The sequence below is a fragment of the Xenia sp. Carnegie-2017 genome, unplaced genomic scaffold (genome assembly GCF_021976095.1).
Source record: "Xenia sp. Carnegie-2017 unplaced genomic scaffold, XeniaSp_v1 HiC_scaffold_6, whole genome shotgun sequence".
Taxonomy (NCBI): Eukaryota; Metazoa; Cnidaria; class Anthozoa; order Malacalcyonacea; family Xeniidae; genus Xenia; species Xenia sp. Carnegie-2017.
Window position 1 is genome coordinate 10,627,986 of NW_025813526.1, and position 19,408 is coordinate 10,647,393.

General features: G+C 35.0%; 1 protein-coding gene and 1 long non-coding RNA gene across 4 annotated transcripts in view; both read left to right on the forward strand.

Moving 5' to 3' along the window:
- LOC124456808 overlaps positions 1 to 19,408 on the forward strand; it is a 119,960-nt gene that overhangs the window by 73,453 nt on the left and 27,099 nt on the right. The window lies entirely within an intron of this gene.
- Positions 17,750 to 18,950, forward strand: LOC124456813. Its single transcript, XR_006952478.1, has 2 exons — positions 17,750 to 17,887; positions 18,446 to 18,950. It is a non-coding gene; the product is annotated as an uncharacterized LOC124456813 (long non-coding RNA).

The window sequence follows — 19,408 nt, forward strand, 5'->3', positions numbered from 1 at the left end:
TGTTAGGTCTTGTAACTTCTGTCTTTGCTGTTCCACTAAGGAAAAAAATGCAGATCATTACATCCTAAAATAATTGTAAACAATACCATTATCCAATACTTGCAGCACGGATAAAGTGCATGACTGACATGCTTGTTCCTCGCAACATATTTTTTTATTGCCTCAGCTTTGGATCGTTTGGTGGGAAACTGGCTACACAAAAGGTTCGGGTGCTTTTCCTCTATATCTTTCCATTATAGTTGAAAGTTCTTGTTTATTAGACATGAAAAGATTTTTCTTTACTTGTTCAACATATTATACAAATTGATATGAAAAATAACTTGTTACTGATGCTTCATTTCTCATATTCTACAAAACATTCTAAAAATTTGCATACCATAAGATGGCTTCAAACACACTTCCCGCACTACTTCCTCACCCAACTTATACTTAGGGAAATTTATGTTATACACCACTTGTCCATCCTTTGAATTTTTCGACTGACGATGAACATTTTCATGGAAATGAAGTATGGCAATAACATGTCTATCAAGAAAAAATTAAAAAACATACCGCAGGAGATGAGAAAATATATTTCAAGGCATTAAAATGCTGACCTGCAAAATGTTCAAAGCCATGAAAAATGAGTCATTTTTGGATGCCAATGGTTCAGGGTGGAATGAAAGCCTTTAAGACAACTAGTCTGGCCGTCTGGTGAAAGTTTGTTAATGTCTTTCAAAATGCTTGGCTTAAGTAGAATAGAGCATATCTTATCATATGCAATAGTTCCTAAAAGTTTGAGAAATTGTGTTTCATGTATAGAGTTGTGACTTTAGTATGACATACAACCTTGTACTATTCAATTCCGACATTAGCTAAGTATTTCAAGTTACATATTGGTATCCATTTCCGCTCTGGGATCTGACGATGAGCACACGATGGGAATAATGCATCGGGGTGGTTATTATGCTTGTTAGCCATGTGTCTCACAGTAAATTTCCATTTAGCAACGATAAGCTCTTCAAAGCCAAGTATAGTAGTTTGAACACTCCAATACAATTGTCGGCGAATACCACACAACTATTCATTGATTATTTCACACCCTTTCTCTTTGCCTGCCATTTAAAGTTGTTTAGCAACACATTTATTTACATGCCAGATAACATTAAAGTGCTTTGTTTCTTTTTTTTTTGTTTCGGATCCACTTTGCAATCCCTTTGTGCCTGTCACTGATGAAAACATCCATGGTTAGCCTAGTTTTCTCAAGAAACTGAAAAGATCTTTTTGCATTACAGTTAAATGGCATTACTGCTACCAACTTCATTGGCCTGTTTAAAAATCAAAATGCTTCCATCGTTGAAAGTAAACAAACTACAAACAATGATTTTCATAATTCGATAATACCTGAAGCAATTCAAAATGAACCAGCTTTAATGTTGTGTTGCTCCAATTGTGTAGACTCCATATTTTGCACTGTGCCCCATAAAATCAAAGCGTCCATCTCCTGACCATGTCTGGAAATCCGCATCACTTTTTTTCACATCTTCAATTAACTTTGACTGATAGCTTTCACAATGCTTCAGAATAGCTGTAAACAAGAAGGTGCGTTGATACACATGATAAGTGGACACGCTATTTGCTGAGGGATTTGTTTGCTTGAACATCAGCATGGCCTGACTTATACTGACACCAGACATCAATAAACCAAAACTAGTCCTAACGTTTCCAGCTGGATATCTTCCCAAAACCATGGGTTGGCTTTTCCACATAAAGTTCTATTCAACACATTTGTGTACTTTTGGATTTTCAGCCTTGCAGTTAAAGCAAAATTTTCAAATAACTCAACCAATGAGATGTAAAATACCATGAACATACGTTGTTCATGCAAGCTTGCTTCTTCATCAATTCTGTAACACGATTAAGAAAATTTGTTACTATGAAATACAACAGAGATCTAATTCTTTATAATATAAAATACCTGACTGTATTACTTGTGGTATCTTCATCTAAATCTTCACTCTGACTAGACTCTTCGAAAGAGGAGTAGTCCATGTATGATTCACCTTCGAAAAGCTCTTCCGCATTCCCCTGCATTTCATCGTCTATTTTAATGCTGGTCACCACGGATGTATTACGATTTCCCCTGATTTCGCTTCGATATTCATTTTGAAACTTCTTGGCCTTTTTCTTTAAAGATGATTTTGTCTTTTTAGACCAGCTTAAAGTCTTTTGTAAAGATGTAAGTTTTTTCTTAAGACGATGGCACGATTTACATGGAGACTGGGATTCATAAATATCTTCATGAGCTGCATTTAGTTCTTCTTCAAATGGCGAATCGTTTGCTTCCCCAGTGCATACTTCAACATGCTCAGCTCCATCACTAGTAGATGGTACTTCCTCATCGAAAGAACATGTTTCCTTCAGCGATGGCTTATGGAGAGTATGTCAAATAATCTACAAAACTTATATCGAATTTACATGTGACAAAAGAAAAATTAACATAAACAAGCGTACACTTACTTGTCTTCGCTTTCGATAGTTTATTTCGTCCTGTAATGGTTTCAGGAATTCCAGCCACGTCAATGGTTGGGATAGAATCTTTCTTCAACCTTTTTTTGAGATTGACTTGCACGCTCAAATTAAAGTCAAAACAAGAACCTTCAAAATGCGCAGAACACAGACATGAGGTAGAGGAAGCCTCGAAACCCGGTCTATGTTTACGCACAAAATTTACCCAATTTCTATGTCTTTGCGGCTCTGTTTCTTTTTTAGGAAACAGATGCATCGACATTCTTTCGGTTATTGAATCATTGGCGCAACTAATTTGATTCTGTCCGCCACCAACACAGCATTTTCCTCCGCGTTTCTCATTAACATTAATAGTAGAATACGCCATGTTGATATATGTGTTCAACTTTCTATGTCACAAGTCATTAGCATACCGATCAAAAAGTTCGCAAAAAAAAATGCTGAAAATCGTGACTTTGAACGTCCGTACAATCACTTTCACCAATCCAATTTCAATTATAATTGCAGATTTAAAATCAATGAAACAAGGTCTTTCAATTTAGCTAAAAAGGGGGGTTAAAATTCGTAATATAAACACTATAACGCTAACTACCGTAGTTGACTCTCTAACTGTAGTAACTTAACAGCTCGACTTAACTGCGTTGAACAAAACGTAGTTTGTCGAGTAGTTATGTAACTGCGAAGTAAACTTGCGTCGAAATTGCGTGGAGTGTTGTTTACGTTAAATGACATAAAGTTTAATCAATTTATACTTTGTAATGCCGGGCAAATGAACTATAAAATGATTTTAAAATAAAAAAAAATCTCTTGGCTTATGTAAAAATCTTAAAATATGGCAAACTATTATCGTTTTTACGGACGTTGATGATGCGAAAATAAAATTTAATAAACGATTCACGGTGACATGGTAACCGAATTAAATTGTAGCATATGCTTTGGACTTTTCTCAAGAAAATCGACCCTTATCTTACGTGTATAATAGTACGATATTGATATATGATATGCGTCTCGCCAAGGACAGTATTCTTTCATCTACCAGTTATATATAATGGACTTGGGCAAACGAAACTATGAACTCTTCTCAAATTAATTCATATTGTGTTCTATGTGCAAGGATTTAAATATTTGAATGGCCTTGCTTTTAGAGAATTTAAAACTGAGAGATTTAGGGTAACAAAAGAAAAGGTCGTTTCGTTTCTCTTTATTACAGCTGAACAAAATGCTTGAAAGAAATGTGTCTGTACAGACATAAGTCACACATATTTGTAAAAAATGACAGCGATGGAATTTTTTATTATTAGAAAACATTTTTTGAGTTGTCATAGTTAGTAGCCATGTAATCCAGCAACTGTCTTTTCTCTACTTGTGACATGTTATATTCATAGCTATACGAGTTAATACTTATTTGTTCTTAATTCTGCCTTGCAAAAACTGAGTTATAAAAACTATTGGATATATTTGTTAATGAGCCTTAGCTATGAAACTTTCATATATGCCTTTGTGATTTATTAGCCTATTTTTTTCTAAAGCTTGGGAGTTTTATTATACTTTTTAAATCATCAAACAGTCGCTAGATCTTTAATTGCCAAGATTGTATGTACATTAAAAATAAAAACTTTTACATAGGAAATACTTTATAAAATATCAATAAAACCCACTAATTGACTGTCATGTATATCCTCAGCTTGTGTAATATACCATGTGCAATAGATAATGTATATATATCAAGCAACATAGACCTCCACCATGCATGCTCATAAAATGTTTTATGTATTTAAAAACTAACACCATTGTATCTCATGCAACTGATACACAAAAGAGTAGTCATGAGGAAAAAATTTGCAAAGCTCGTGTATCTATATGTATTATTATTGGTATAGTTAGAACAACATTTATACTGTAGTACCTCTTTTTTTTAACATAATCTGGCTTATTTTTTCATGAGCAATAAGTTTACACGATGCATATGATATTCAATCAAGCAAAGTGCACAGGGAAAAACCCTTATTTTGAATATTTTATACTTCCAAGGCTATAGGATTCATTGCTCGATGTGTACGTGAATGTAAGACAAAGTCAGCGAGTTATGTGCACTAATCCTAAAGAAGTGGCCCTATCTCAAAAGAGAGACTCGTTTATGAGTTGAATAAACTACCGGACGCAAAAATAATACAACAGAAAATGCAATTGCTCTTGTGTGAAAAGGGATTTGTTACGCAGATGAGTTGTTGGCTGTTTTTCGTCAGGAAAACTTGGGATGTTTACAGCACTGACGAATGTAATACACCGTCCATAAAGCTCTTATTTTAAAAGCTTTGCTATGGAAGATACATAATGTGATTAAAAACTCAAGGTAAAACCTTGTTGATAAACAACATCTCGCCAATCAACAACATCTCAAAAAGTTAACTGAGCTCCTTAGCATAGTTAACTTTAACTACCTTTTAACTGCAGTTAGCGCTAACTACTTTTTTATACAACCGACCTAACCGCGTAGTTAAATTTAACTACTTTTTAACTGCAAAAAGTGTCGTTAAAATGTAGTTAAGAGCTTTATCTAACCGGCCCCTGCTCTTTTTCTAACTTCCAAGTAGCTGGCGGAGGTATGAAGTCTCTGAGAGCCCTCTAGTTACTATTATTATTATCATTATTATTAAACTTAATATAATCATAATCAAGGTTGATCAATAATCATCAATAAATGCTATATTGTCGATGAGGAACATCTCTTAATTCGGCCAGAGAATTTCCAACCCAGTTATAGTGTATCAGGTATAAGCTAGAAAATGGCCATTATGGCTCAATTAAGGGCAACAAGTAAAACCAATATCAATTTGATCATTGTCTTTTGCACTTTTAAAAATAGTGTGATAGCAAGCGTACATTAGCTTTCCATATGAAACTGGCACATGAAGAATGGCGACTATAATTTCCTTTGGGCCCCATCTTGGCATATTTTTTCTTAATCAAAATCCAATGTTCACAAATCATAGTCATTGTTTCCACTGAAATTATATTTACATTGCCTTGAAAATGACGTCATATTTGCTTTATATATCGGTTTTCAAAATTGAAAGATATAATATTTATTCTTGTAAATGTTCAATAAAATTATATAAAAGCTACTCGGTTTTTTTTAATAAACATAAACTTACACAAATAGTAAGAATATTATTCCTGACAACCTCCAGATCTTACTAAACTTTAACGCCAATGACAATTTCACGCTCTCTTTTCATCCCAATAATAACTGCCAGAATGAAGATGGCGGTGATACTTACGGTTTTTGAAGTAAGACAACCATAAGAATGTCCAAAAATGAATGAAAATGGTTGATGTTAATATAATTTGTGTGTGTAATGGAACAAACTTAACATAATGTAAAGATTTTAGCTGCTGGTCAACGTTATATCAAGCTGGTACTATCCGAAATCATGAAAAAATTGTAGATAAGTCCCAAAACAAAAGTAGTTTTTCCGAAAAATGTATCATCGCTCGTGCGGATCTGAATTTACTCTGAAACGAGATTTAGACAGCATTAAAGCAGCTGGAAGTGCTGATAATTATAAAGGATTGGCAAGAAGGAGCTCACCAGTCAGTGATAGTTAGTCAAGCTGAATTATTCTATCTAAGAAATTCATATTTTGCAAAAAATGCACAGTGCTCAAAAGATTCATGCTGACGATGAAGTGTGAAATTGTGCTGTTTTACATGTTCAGCATTCCAGTAGGTATAGTGTTGTTGCTAGAGAGATTATTGGTATCTGCTCTAAGGATTTAATGTCCAGCGAAGCAAAGTATCCTGCCACTTGTTATAAAAGCTTTGCTCGTATTTCATATGATGCAAAGAATGACAAAAAAATTATACAAGCGCAACTGAAAGTAAATGTGATGAATTGCAAATAATATACAATGAATTTTATAGATATTAAACAACTTTTATTTATCAACAAGGCAAGTGAGCTTAAGGTCAATATACCGGAGTCAGATGGAAAAAATCTAACTCAAAATGTAAGAAATATGTTCCCAGAATTGAGCTTTTTTTATTATTGATATAATAAAGCATTGGTTTATCCTAACACGTTGTCAATGGATAAGGTTTTATTAAATAACTTCATGTTAAAGTCGGAGATACAAGCTTTTAAAGTAGGAGACAAATGTGAGGGCGATGTTGTTCGAGTCGCCCGACGGTTGTATTCCAAAATCAATAGTCATAGAGCTCAGATGTTCTTACCACCAAAGGATCGTAATCTCACAGCAGAAAAAATCCATACATACATTCCACAATTGCACGACGTGTTTCTTGCTGTTCTATTTTCTGGGCGTTCTTTAAAATGTGATAAAAGCAAAACGGGAAGAGCTGTACGCTTTAACAAGCCTTTGGTCAAGATATCGTTTTTTTTTATATGACGAACGGTGCTATTAAAACACCCAAAAGTGTGTTGTTCTCGTCAGTTGTAAAGGAATTTGCCATAACACAAAAATTCTAAAACTTATTAATAACTATGGACATGATATAAGTTATGACTTGCTAGAAGAAATAGAAACTGAGAGTGCGCTGAAAGTCTTAAGCAATCAAAAGGAAAGACATGTCGTTATTCCTGTTGATTTTGAGGAAATGGAGAGAGAAACCATGGTTGGAATAATGCTTGCCGATAATATCGGCAACTTAGAGTGTACATTTAGTAGATCTGGAACATCACATCGAGTCAACTTCATTTTACGGAAGAAAGCGTGAATCAGCTTAGGAACAGAGTGGAAAAGCTTTAAATGAAGCATGTACTTACATACCGCAGACAAAAGAGAAATGAAAGAGATCTCTCGCGTCAGATGTTGTAACACAAATGATTTCCGAGTATTATTGTGGAAAACGGATTGGACCTAGGTAGTTGCCTCACGTAAGAAACCTAGGTGTTCTTAACTCACGTTATGAAGCGATGGTAAACGAATTATGGCAGCGCTATCTTTTGCAGATTGAAATGGGAAACTAAAAACACATCCTTTGCCTTTGGTACCCGAGTGGACTGGTTTCAACATTACAACCAAAATTATGTGGTGACTGAGGAGATCGTTATTAGTTGTCAAGACACGATAGATGCCACTGCTACCGATCTGAAAGCTGCTTATGCACAGTAAAAAGAAAAGGGCCATTTTAGCCCCATGAGGTCGTTTTGGCTTTTGAAATTGCTAGCCGTATTGGCTAACAATGAGGGCTAAAACAGACAAAAGAGCCGTTTAGGCACCATGACAGTTGTTTTTGCTCTCCAATTGGTGCCAAAATAGAAATATACGGGCCAATTTGGCCCCATGAGGTCGTTTTGGATTTTGAAATTGCTAGCCATATTGGCTAACAATGAGAGCTAAAACAGACAAGAGGGGCCGTTTTGGCTCCATGAGGGTTGTTTTTGCTCTACAACTGGTGCCAAATTGGTTCGAGAGCAACTTGATGACTGCATCGAATCGGGTGACACAATACAAATATGGCGGCCAACTATTTCATGATGCACGCGCGTTTCGATTGCTGTTTTCACTTTTATAACGGCCGTAGATGACTATGATATTGCAGGAAAAATAATATTCTATTATCATTCAAAGTATAGAGTTTTTGAAGACGACCATTTGCTTTGTTTGTAATGGTTTTTAAAGTGATTCAATTGTCGTAGGAGTGAACGGCAGAAAACAAATTATGTCAGGTATTGTCTAGTACGAATGTATTTTTTGCATTTTAGCAGTTTTAATTGCTTTTGAACAAACTAAATCACATATTATGACAAAGATATGATATTTTAGTTCTCAAAAAATTTTTGATAGGCAATATTTCACAATGTGATGATATTTATTATGAACATACACACTGCATCTTTTAAATCAGTAAATATAGGTCTACTTGCAATTGAAATCAGTTGTATTGCTTTCAGCTGCGACCGATATCGTGGTAAAATGTTACCCAATGTGTAGTAAACAAGTCCTATGTCAAATATAGAGAAAACAAGCAAATTAGTTTAGAATATTTTTAAAGTTGATTTGCAATTTGTGTTTTGTGAACATGAACTCATTTGTGCAACACTTTGTGGCAACACTTTGCTGCAACACTTTGGACAAAAAGTCAAAATTATAGTAAATTAATTAGGGAGGAAAGGATTAGGTCAGACAATAAATCTGATATAATCTGCAAAGATTAATAAATGTGGCTGATGTAGACCTATAAGTACTGCACCCAGTTTATGTTTTCCTGTCTTGCTTCCCAGGGGATTGACAATTTCTACTTCATCCTAATATAATATAATTTGAAGAGCAGTAGGATCGATGGAAAACAAAGGATGGCTTTTAAATTCATTGCCATCACAATAATCTGATAACAGCCCATCTTGTCTTTGGTGTGAATGCAAGACCTAAATAAGTATATATATATATATATATATATATATATATATATATATATACAAATGTATAACGTAAATGAGTATTACCATACTACTTCATTTTTGTTTCTCACATAACAAAAAGTAACTTGTGAACCCTAATGAAAGTAGACACTTAAGACTTTATTGTGTAGTCTCAAGCTAATTTTCTAAATTTTCTCCTGTCTTTTTATCGTAGAATGGCGCTTTCCTTGATGAAGAAATAAGAACACAAATTCAACCTTGTATTTTGGTTGTGGATGACATTTATCAAAGTGACTTAATATATGTAGTGGCAGAAGGAATAGTTTTGTGCCATGTAACGACCAAAAAGATTGGCGATGCTCTGGTTGCTTTGTTGGCCACGTGCTATATATACAATATACAATACATTGATGGCAAGAATGTCTATAGCTTTCTTGACATGGCATTATTGGGAATTATCCCAGAGAAGTGTCCATCTTCGGTGAAAAGTTTAGTTGGAGTATTATCAAATGTGTTGAACTAATCATGAATGCACATGCATGGCTATGTACATTATGTTTTATTTCAATTCTTTTTTGTGAAGTTTAAGTTGAGTGAGATAAAAATATGTGCATGTAAACTATTTTAATGAAGGTGTTAAGCACTTGTGTGCTTACGTATATTATACGAGTCTTGTTTATTGTAAGCTTTCAGTAATTTCATTTCTTTCCAGGGCAAGGGGCTGCTTTTTAGCCATTGCGATTTGATGAGATAATGGGGCTAAATTGGCTATTCTGTCTAGAGCTGAATTTCACACAAAAGGGCCATTTTAGCCCCCAAAATGGGGCCAAAATATTGACCCCAGAACGGCCCCATAATTTAGAGCCAATTTTGGCCCTTTAAAGAGGGGCCAAATTTGGCCCCTCTTTAAAGGGCCGAATTTGGCCCCTCTTTAAAGGGCCGAATTTGGCTCTAAATTATGGGGCCGTTCTGGGGTCAATATTTTGGCCCCATTTTGGGGGCTAAAATGGCCCTTTTCTTTTTACTGTGTGAGGTGTTGTCTAGGGGTTGCGAGATAATGGATAGATTACAGTTGAAGGAAATTGTTTGTGTTTTCGATCAGGCATTTTATACGAAAGGGATCAAAATATTCTGGAAACACAAATCCTTATTCGACGGTGTTGTCATAATGATGGGTGTATTCCATATCTTTATGATTTTATTGGGTGTCGCTAAAACCCAGTTTTGCAATGCTTGTCTCCGGGAACTTGCTGTACAAAGCGAAGTAGTTGCCGAAGGCTTTATTGTTAGATTATTGATTGGAAAGCATTACAACAGCGTTGTCCGTCTTCACAAGTTAATACGAAGCACTATGAAGGCGTTTGAGTCGTCCGTCAAGTTAGTGACGTCGCTAGACCAAAGCAGCTGAAGCTAAATCCCAATAAAGAGTAGCTTACCAAGGTGTTACACAGTGATACGTTCCTTAAGTGGAAGAGACAGTTTAATGCATATGTTCATGACATCAGGAAATTGAACAGATTTAGCAAGATACTGGCTTACATACATCGTCCTTTGCGAGCTCCTACTCAAATTAATTTACGCCACAAGGACAGATTCATGGGATCATTATCTTGTGTGCATCGAAAAAATCATCAATTGGGACTTTGCATATGATCGACGAAATTATGCGCGATACCTAGTCCCGTTTTTAATTGACATGCTAAGCTTGCCTACCACAATGCTTGAATTGCATGCTGCATTCAGCAAAGGTCAGTTTTAGATTCAAATGGGAGAACAAAATCCCTTCGGACGAAACGAAGCAGATCAAACTATTGAGAATATTATAAAGGGAGACTGCAAAATAATCGGTGGATCTATTGGTTTTATTACCATCTTTCCTGCAACTCAGATGCTTAACTACGCGATGTCTGCTGCATAAAGAAAACTCATGAAAGAGCATTTGTCCATAACAAAAAATAAATCGTATGTCCCCTATGAGTTGACAGCAGGAAGGATAATAGCAGACGCTAGACATGTCGACAAATTAGCTGATTATCTGGATGAAATAATTCTGAACCCTTTGAAAGCAAACGCAGAGTTCACGAGCTTGTCTAAGGGGTTTGCTGTGACAACTGAAGTATGTGATGACCTGTTGAAAGTCAGAGAAATAGATCAGAAAGCAGCAAAGGAGTTTGTTTTATCCTGATTTTCTGCAGCGGCAGAAAAAGAATTCCACGATCCAAACAGATACTGAAACTGAAGACTTTTGAAAACTTGAAAACCACAGTAAAGTTGAATCGAAGACTAAAGTCATCCCTCTACAAATGGAAAGATCTTTGTTTACTTGCATGGCATTGCTTAGTCAATTCCGTGAGATTTTCAAGAAAATTGTCTTCAAATATATAGTATTACCACTTCTCTGGTCTCTAGCCAATCTATATGCTTCACTAAGAAAGACAAACAAAGCAATACTTGCCCAACAACTTAAGGAACATGTTAAGATCATGGAATGATATCCTGCGAACACAAACTCCATATATGACGGAATGGCGCTACTGCAGAAGTTTAAACCTCCACCCTGTGAAACATTTGAAGTGATTAATGAAAAATTTTTTGAATTGGTAACCAACACCAAAAGCAAACGAAGTGATGTGGTATATGATATTAATAGACAAATTTCTATCAAGAGTGCTGAAGAATCAAGACGAAATTCAACGCGCTCTGATGGCATTAAGTACAAGAAGATTCTTCCAATGTGCAAAGTGAAATAAATTGTTTCAGTTACATGAAACTAGATCAAAATTGTAAAGTTTTTGCTGTCACAATAAAGAAAACCTAAATTTAGAAGCAAACTTGTTAACTGTGCATTGTATGTCACATGCGAAGACCAATGCTGGAAGCTTGCATCTGAGAACTGGTTCCAGAGTTGCAGTGCAACCACGAAGATACGCGCATCATTCTCTATGCACAACATGCTAATAGCAACTGTGTTATTCATTGTAATGACACTGATGTTCTTATTCTCCTTTATGCTCCTCACACTTTCTTCGTGAGTTTTACATGAAGAAAGGTAAAGTTCGCAGTTTAAAAATAATCGAACTGTCGTCAATTGTTGATTACTTAAATAACCATTTATTTGATGGCATTAGTAAAGAAAACTATCTCAAAGCTGAGATTGGAGTATTCATTCTAACTGGATGCGAAACAGTGTCTGCATTCTGTTGTGAAAGGAAAATGGAAAGTAATTCAGTTTCTACAAAAAAATACAGAATACCTCCATGTTGTGGCACAAATTGGAGAAACACGGGATTTTTCCCAATAAATCTTTCAGGCAACAGAATGTTTTGTGTGCAATGTTTATGGACATGAATTTGCTACGATATAAGCTTTATTGCGTAAAAGATTACAAAGTGAAACCGGAAGCTTTACATCCCTGCCAATAATCTTTGCGCCTTCATGTTGAACTTTCCAACTTCCAAGCAGCTATCGTGAGACGTGCTTTGTCTCTTTGTCCAGGTATATCATCTCCACTTGAGCACAGCTGGGAGGATGATAACAACATCATTAGCTTTGTGTGTCTAGGTTCCAAACCCGCTCCATTAGAAGTGTTGTAACTACTGTCATCTTCATAAAAATGGGTGTGCTCTATGCGGTAATGCTGCTGCTTAAAAAATGGACTAAAATGTACAGATATATGTACTTTGCCGTGCGACAACATAGCTGACATGGAATAGAACATAACTCCAGTTTATAGTGATTATAAAGACATCTATTGATATTTCTAATTCAAGAAGGAAAATTAGTTCTAAACTCTTAGATTACTCAACTCAAAAAAGCTGCCTCTTATAGGACACGCCTGACACTGATTTTGATGATGTGACTGAAACTGCTATTTTGGGTATGTTTTTCAACATTGCTTTAAGCTAAATAATATGTAAAAAAGATTTCTTTCAATTTGACTATAATGGAAAAGAAAATGGCGGCTAGAGAGAAACATTGCCCCTTTTTCCACGGTCAATTTTTGCGGGAAAGCTACTAATAATAACTTAATATCGTGATAAATGTTTTATTTGTTGCTCTTTATTGAGCCTTCGCACACCCTCAGTTGATAGACTATTAGGCCAGAGCCCTCTTTTGAGAGAGGTACGACAATTATTGTTCTCTTCTATACATAGATCATTGGCCAAATATGGTCACGTGGCATTTTTGTTCCTTGATTTGACTCAAAGCTGGTCTTTACACCAGACAATACAATTGTTGAAAGATTTTCAGATAAATATGGTGCTTTGTTACGCTAACGTGTGAAAAAACCGCTGCTCCGACAGTTACAAAACGTTTTGGATCAAGAAACTTGGAAGGCATATATGGCTTTGTGCGATCAAGAGGGAAATTTTCAACGCAACATCAGCTAGCCTTTGTAAAGTAAAACACGCAGTATAAAAATTTAAGGATTCTCGTTAAATCAATTTAACATACTTAACAAAATTTACTAAACTAAATTTGTATATATGTATAACTTTTGAATTAAGTGACTTCTTCAGCTGCTTCTTTGTTGTTACATTGTTCGTACGATGGTACTGCTCATTTAGCCTAATTGTGTACGTTAACTTGGTAGCAAGTCAATTCGAGCCTCGAATGTCAGGAAAACTTTGCCCAAACGCGGTATCCACACTTTTCTCTTATAAAAACTACACTTTTCTCTTATAAAAACCTAGTCAAACGAAGAAAGAACACTACTAAATAAGCAGATGAAAACAGCCAGTGTTTTTAACTGCAAGTAGTTTGTAGAAATACGGGCTTACCTTGATGCTCCATTTCTCAAGTATTTACCAGGCTTGAAAGTACTCGTTGCGAAAGCTACGAGTATAAGAATAAAATTGAGTGAAATGCTGAGACTAAAACAGAACCGCATGAGTCCTTCACCACTCATCAGCCAACAAAGCCACGGGATGATGCAAACACGTAAATGGAAGCAGAACAAGAAAGCTTAAAGAAAGAACTTAAAAAAGCTAAAGAAAGTCAAGCAAATGTCTCAAGTAATTTATCAGGATTGTTTAATGAGGGCCAGATTACTTATTATCTAAAAAGCCTGGTTTTGGAACAGGTTATGATTTGATGATTTATGTTTTATTTACAAACGTTAAACTTTGGATCTATAATAAACAAAAATATTTTTACCAAAACAACCGAATTTTATAATTTTAAATCTTTAAACAAATGCCACAGTTGAAAATGCCATGAAAACAACGTTTTCTTTGTTCAATAACAAGATACAGCACACAACATGCTATGAATTATTCATTGCCTTCAATTCGTACCTTTAATCGAAGAATGGAACATATGGAATTTGTCTCTGGCCTAATATCTCAGGTCATTATAGCATTGTCATTCGAGGTAATAATGTGTTCAGATCACCAAGGGTATATGAGCAGTAAAATAAAAGATGCAATCACATACCCAAGGAATCTACACTTTTTTATGGCTTCTACAATAACAGACGAGTGAGACACTATGTTTTGCTGCTAAAGGAAATGGCTATTATTCCATCGAATGACTTTCATTAGTAAATACGATCTGTCATTAGTCATTGCACAACTCCTGGCAGCAACAAGAAAGACATGGAAGATACCATGGCAGCACATGCTTTAGTTTTTTATGTAATTTGAATTAAAAACAAGATGCAAACAAGTTGTTGTGCATAACTTCACAGGCGATTCCTTTTCTGCAAAAGAAAAAAAAGCAATTATTTTGCAAATTATTCAAAAAGTAAGGGAAGGCAATCTTAGAGTCTTTAATGTCACTATGTATTTGGGTGGAGTGAAAGAGGCTGTGCTTAGATAATTTAAAATATATTGTAAGGCGACTAGATGAAAGTTTGGACATGGTAATGACACAATCGAAATACTAAATTCTATTCCACATTTTTCTCGATGATCACGAACTTACCTTTATGCCAGATGCTCTTCACGTGCTGCAGAATATATGTAATCATCTCGCATTTAGTCAAGCATTCCACATTTCACAATATGAAGTCACAGAACAAAATCTCACTACAAATTTAGCATCTATTGAATATATTAAAGAGCTTGTACAGCATGATTCTATCCATAACCTAAAGATAGCTCTTCACTTAAATGATAAATGTTGCAGTCCTGGCCACTATTGAAAAAGGCAAGCTTAACAAAAAATTTGATGTTCAGGAAAACTGGGGTAGCCATTCGTTTCTTTGTACAAGAGGGTGTCATTATTAAAGTTGCAGTCATTACAGCATGGTTTTTCAATCAAATTGCAACAAGGTGTGACCTCATGACTTCTTGTTCAACAAAAATAGGTTTAATTAAGTCTCTTTAACCCAAAGAGGCATGCACTTCTGAAGACAATCCTAAAAATCTTTACACATTTAAAAATAGATAATGTGTCTGAAATAAAGTGGAAGCCTGTGCAAACAGGAACAATTTTATCAACAAAAACAATCCTTCAGGTGCAGAATTGTTTTACTTTTAGAGAGAAAACACAAATTTCTTTTAATACACAAGATGAACTGGATAATCCTAATTCAACCACTATATTGAAGAAACTAATATCAACTGCACTTGTAATTTAACAAGGCATTACGAAAAATTACAGCTTCACAGTGCATTTTTGGCAAATCAACGTCTTCCTATGACAATGATTGAAGTATACAAAGTCATTCCTTTATAGATGCAGCACTATCTACCTCCAAGGATAATAATGAAGAAGATATATCTTTTTCAATTGATCAGGAAAACTTAAATGTTGATTTATCTGCTTCAGATTCATAAGGCTTGTATCATCTTGGAGGATATGCGTGCATTAATATATGATGCAAAATTGTTATTGCGATGGTTGCATAAAATCCTTGACAACAGATTATCCAGAAAAAGAATTACACGACTACTGTCTTTCAAAACAAATCTTGTTTCAGCTCCGTGTCTACACTGGATCCTCTTTAGTATATATCTTAGATGAGATAAGAAAATTACTTTGCACAGCTGAAAGCGTATTTATCGCAAACGACAAGCATATAATTAAAAGCATTTTTCCAGATTACCACCAAGTAGTAACCTACTCACTTACCTTAAAGTAAGAATTTAATAGCGACTATGAAGAAGGGCGACATTATGTCGAACATATGAATCCCTTTTTCAGAGCAATTTACATCAAAGGCGAAGTTAAACAGCGCTCAAAACTTTTGTTTACTGTGTGGGCGAAAACGTATAATTTGTTTCGAAATTTGGTACCCCTGATGTGCCAAAAACGAAGAGCTGTCATAACTTGTACAGGTCCACTCTTACCGACGCAAAGTGTAATAGTCCGGCATTTCACGTTCAACACAGGGTGCCAAAACCAGGGTGAAGCAATTTCAATGTTTTAGCAGAGTTAAAGCGTTTATCAAAGGACTGCCAATTAAGTTCAAATTTGACGAAAATCAACTACGAGTTCAACTTGTGTGTGCGACAAATGACCATAAAATCTAACAGCTATTATTAGCTGAAACAAAACTAACTTTAAAGCGGCACTTCACCTCTCTTGTACTGTTGAATTATTCGAGAAGAACACTTGATATCTAAAAAAAAGTCTTCCCTGAAAAGTGCGTAACAGGCTTGATAACGCTTAGGGATACTTTTAAGGTACACATAACCCGTGGCGTTTTGTTTGCAATGGAAAGCACAACCCCAGGGAGTGTAGATTTAAAAAGTGCAAAATGTCATGCATGCCGCAAATTTAGTCATATCTCCAGGGTTTGTGAAAGCAAAGGGAAGGATAAGTAAGGTGAGAGAATCAAACGTACCAATTACCTTTCAGAAACAGGACTAGGGTATGCAAATGTTGAAAGTTTGTGTGAAGAAACTGCCTCATCTTATTATTCAATATGAACCTTTAAGAGTAACGACCCAACTTCATGTAAAATGCTATGTTCATTAATGGAACACCCATAAACATGGAGATTTCTACTGGAGGTTTATTGTCTGTTATAAGTGAAGCTATAAATATCAAAGAATGCACAGCAGTGGGAAACTCCTATCCATAGTTCATTCGGGAGTGGTTATGTTTACATACAATAAGGAGATAGTGAAACCAATGGGTTTCAATGATATTACAGTGTTGCATGAAGGTAAAAAAATTCAAGTTTCCGTTATTAGTAGTGGCAAAAAGTTTTGACTTCTTGTAAGGAATTGGTTGGATTTTAAAAAATTCTGAACTAGGCCCATGATAAAAAACCATAACATCAACTAAACAACATCTGGATAAGATTCCTCACGGTTATTTTCGTCTGTTTCAAGACGACTTTAGCACACTTCAAGAAACCACAGCTAAGATTTATGTGAATCCTGCAGCTACCCTTGTTTTTCTCAATGTACCATACACTTAGCGTGAAAAGATTGGACAAGACCTCGAAAAGTTTGTAAAGTCTGGGACAATTGACCGATGCAGTTTTCAGAATTGGCTACGGCAGTGATACCAGTAAGTATGCAAGATGGAACGTTGAGAGATTTTGGTGATTTTAAACTACAAGTTAACACAGTGTAAAAACTACATGCATACTCAACTCCTAAACTAAATTTACAATAAGCTGGCGCGAGGTAATACCTTTGTAGAGTTGGATCTTAGTCATTTATTTGAACAAATGTTAGTCGATATGGTGCTTGGCCAATTAATTTTGTAAAAATATTCAACAAGTTATTAAGACTTTCATCGATCTACTGACATAAAAACCATAACTGTTCTGGTTGAAGTGTCATAAGTCTTGAGTTTTATGGTAAGTATCTTTAAAGTTTTTTTAATTGAATTCATTTCAAATGCAAAGTTAAATAAAGCAGCTATAACTTTAAGTCATATAGATGACTTGCCTTTTATTTACGTTTTTCTGGCAGATAGATTAATCTCAAACTTGGTTGGCTTTGCCGATCGAGTTTTCGTACAATAAATATACAAAGATAACGCCGACTCTTGATGTTTTGACGATGTTTTGTTCCTGTAGTATATTTGAAAGTAAGTTATTAATCTGTCTATTTGGTGTTCAAATTTTAAATGAGTAGTCTGCGAGATCCTTGATACAAAAGCAGACGACGAAATTCTGTTTGTTTACATTATTTTCAAAGGGACAATTTTCATGCAGTACGTTTGCAGGTATAACATTTTTAAAGTAAGTAGTGTTTTTCAGTAGCTTAGCCAGCCTAACTTTTTACTCCCGCTATGCAAATATTTTTGTGTTCACTGATCGTGTGAACAATATATTTCTGAAGAAAGGAATAATGTTAATATTTCAGAATTTGCATTGCGGGAGTAAATCTACAGGCTGGATACGCTACTGAATTTTTTTTTTTGGTTTCATGTATATGGTATTAGGATATGTGTTTATTATTATTAAAGACTGACTTGCGTGTTTATGTGTGTGTTTTATATATTTACTGTGAACATACGATAAAGAATATATTTTCGTGATACCTTTAACTTTTTTATTGCAAAGATTAGGAAAAAGCGTTCTCCTCATTCCTTATTTAAACATATTTCATTAGATTATTAACTAATGTTGTTCGAATTGTTTAGGATCGTTAAAACAAGACGCCAAGAACAATATAAGCGAGGGGATATATATAAACAACAGAGCCTGGCTCGAGAGATTTGTGTCACCCTTTCATGAAAAAGAATTTGAAATTTTAGGCGATATATGGACTTTAAACGCAAGTTCGATAGAGTTTTTAAGGACGTTTTTGCAAAAACAAATACGCAAGGACGCAAACGTCTTATAATATATAGCTAGTTTTCTACTTTTAAAGCATTCATATTATTAATAGTTTTAACCTGGTTTATATATTACATATCGTCTAACTTATCTTATTTTGCAAAGAAAAATAGTATGTATCGTTGTTTACAGTAGTTTTGTGCTATATGTTATATATATCCTTAGCCTTGTCAACGCTATATTTGTTAACGTGTCATAACAAAACTACAAAATAGTTCTTTTTTAATGTAAATTTCCCGAAGCATCTTAGTGTTCGATGTATTATTTCATTTAACGTTTCGTTAAAATAATATCTCTACAACATTTTTATTAACGCCAGTTTGCACGTTGCATTTACGTCCCTACGAGTCCACGAAAAAACGTTATAGTAAAGTAAATTGTAACGTTGTCTCGACATTAGTTCTCAACGTTCGCCCCACGTAATTATTCCACGTTAAAAAATGTCTATGCAACGTTGGTATTAACGTCGGTCCCGACGACTTATTTACGTTCCTACGAGTCAACGAAAAAACGCTCGGTCAACGTACAATATAATTGTTCTACATATTTATACAATCCATGAAAATCCCTTCTACAATCATCAAAAGTTTTGGTACAGTACAACCCACGGAAAACAGTTGCTTGTTTCATGTGATATATTGCCTGATGAAATATTAGAAGTTTTAGCACACAAAATGAAGGATTGTTCAAAAAAACCTAATGCATATGCATCTATGTAGGACGCTCTTAAAATCAGAAACGGTATTGCCAGCTAGACAAAGACGCAA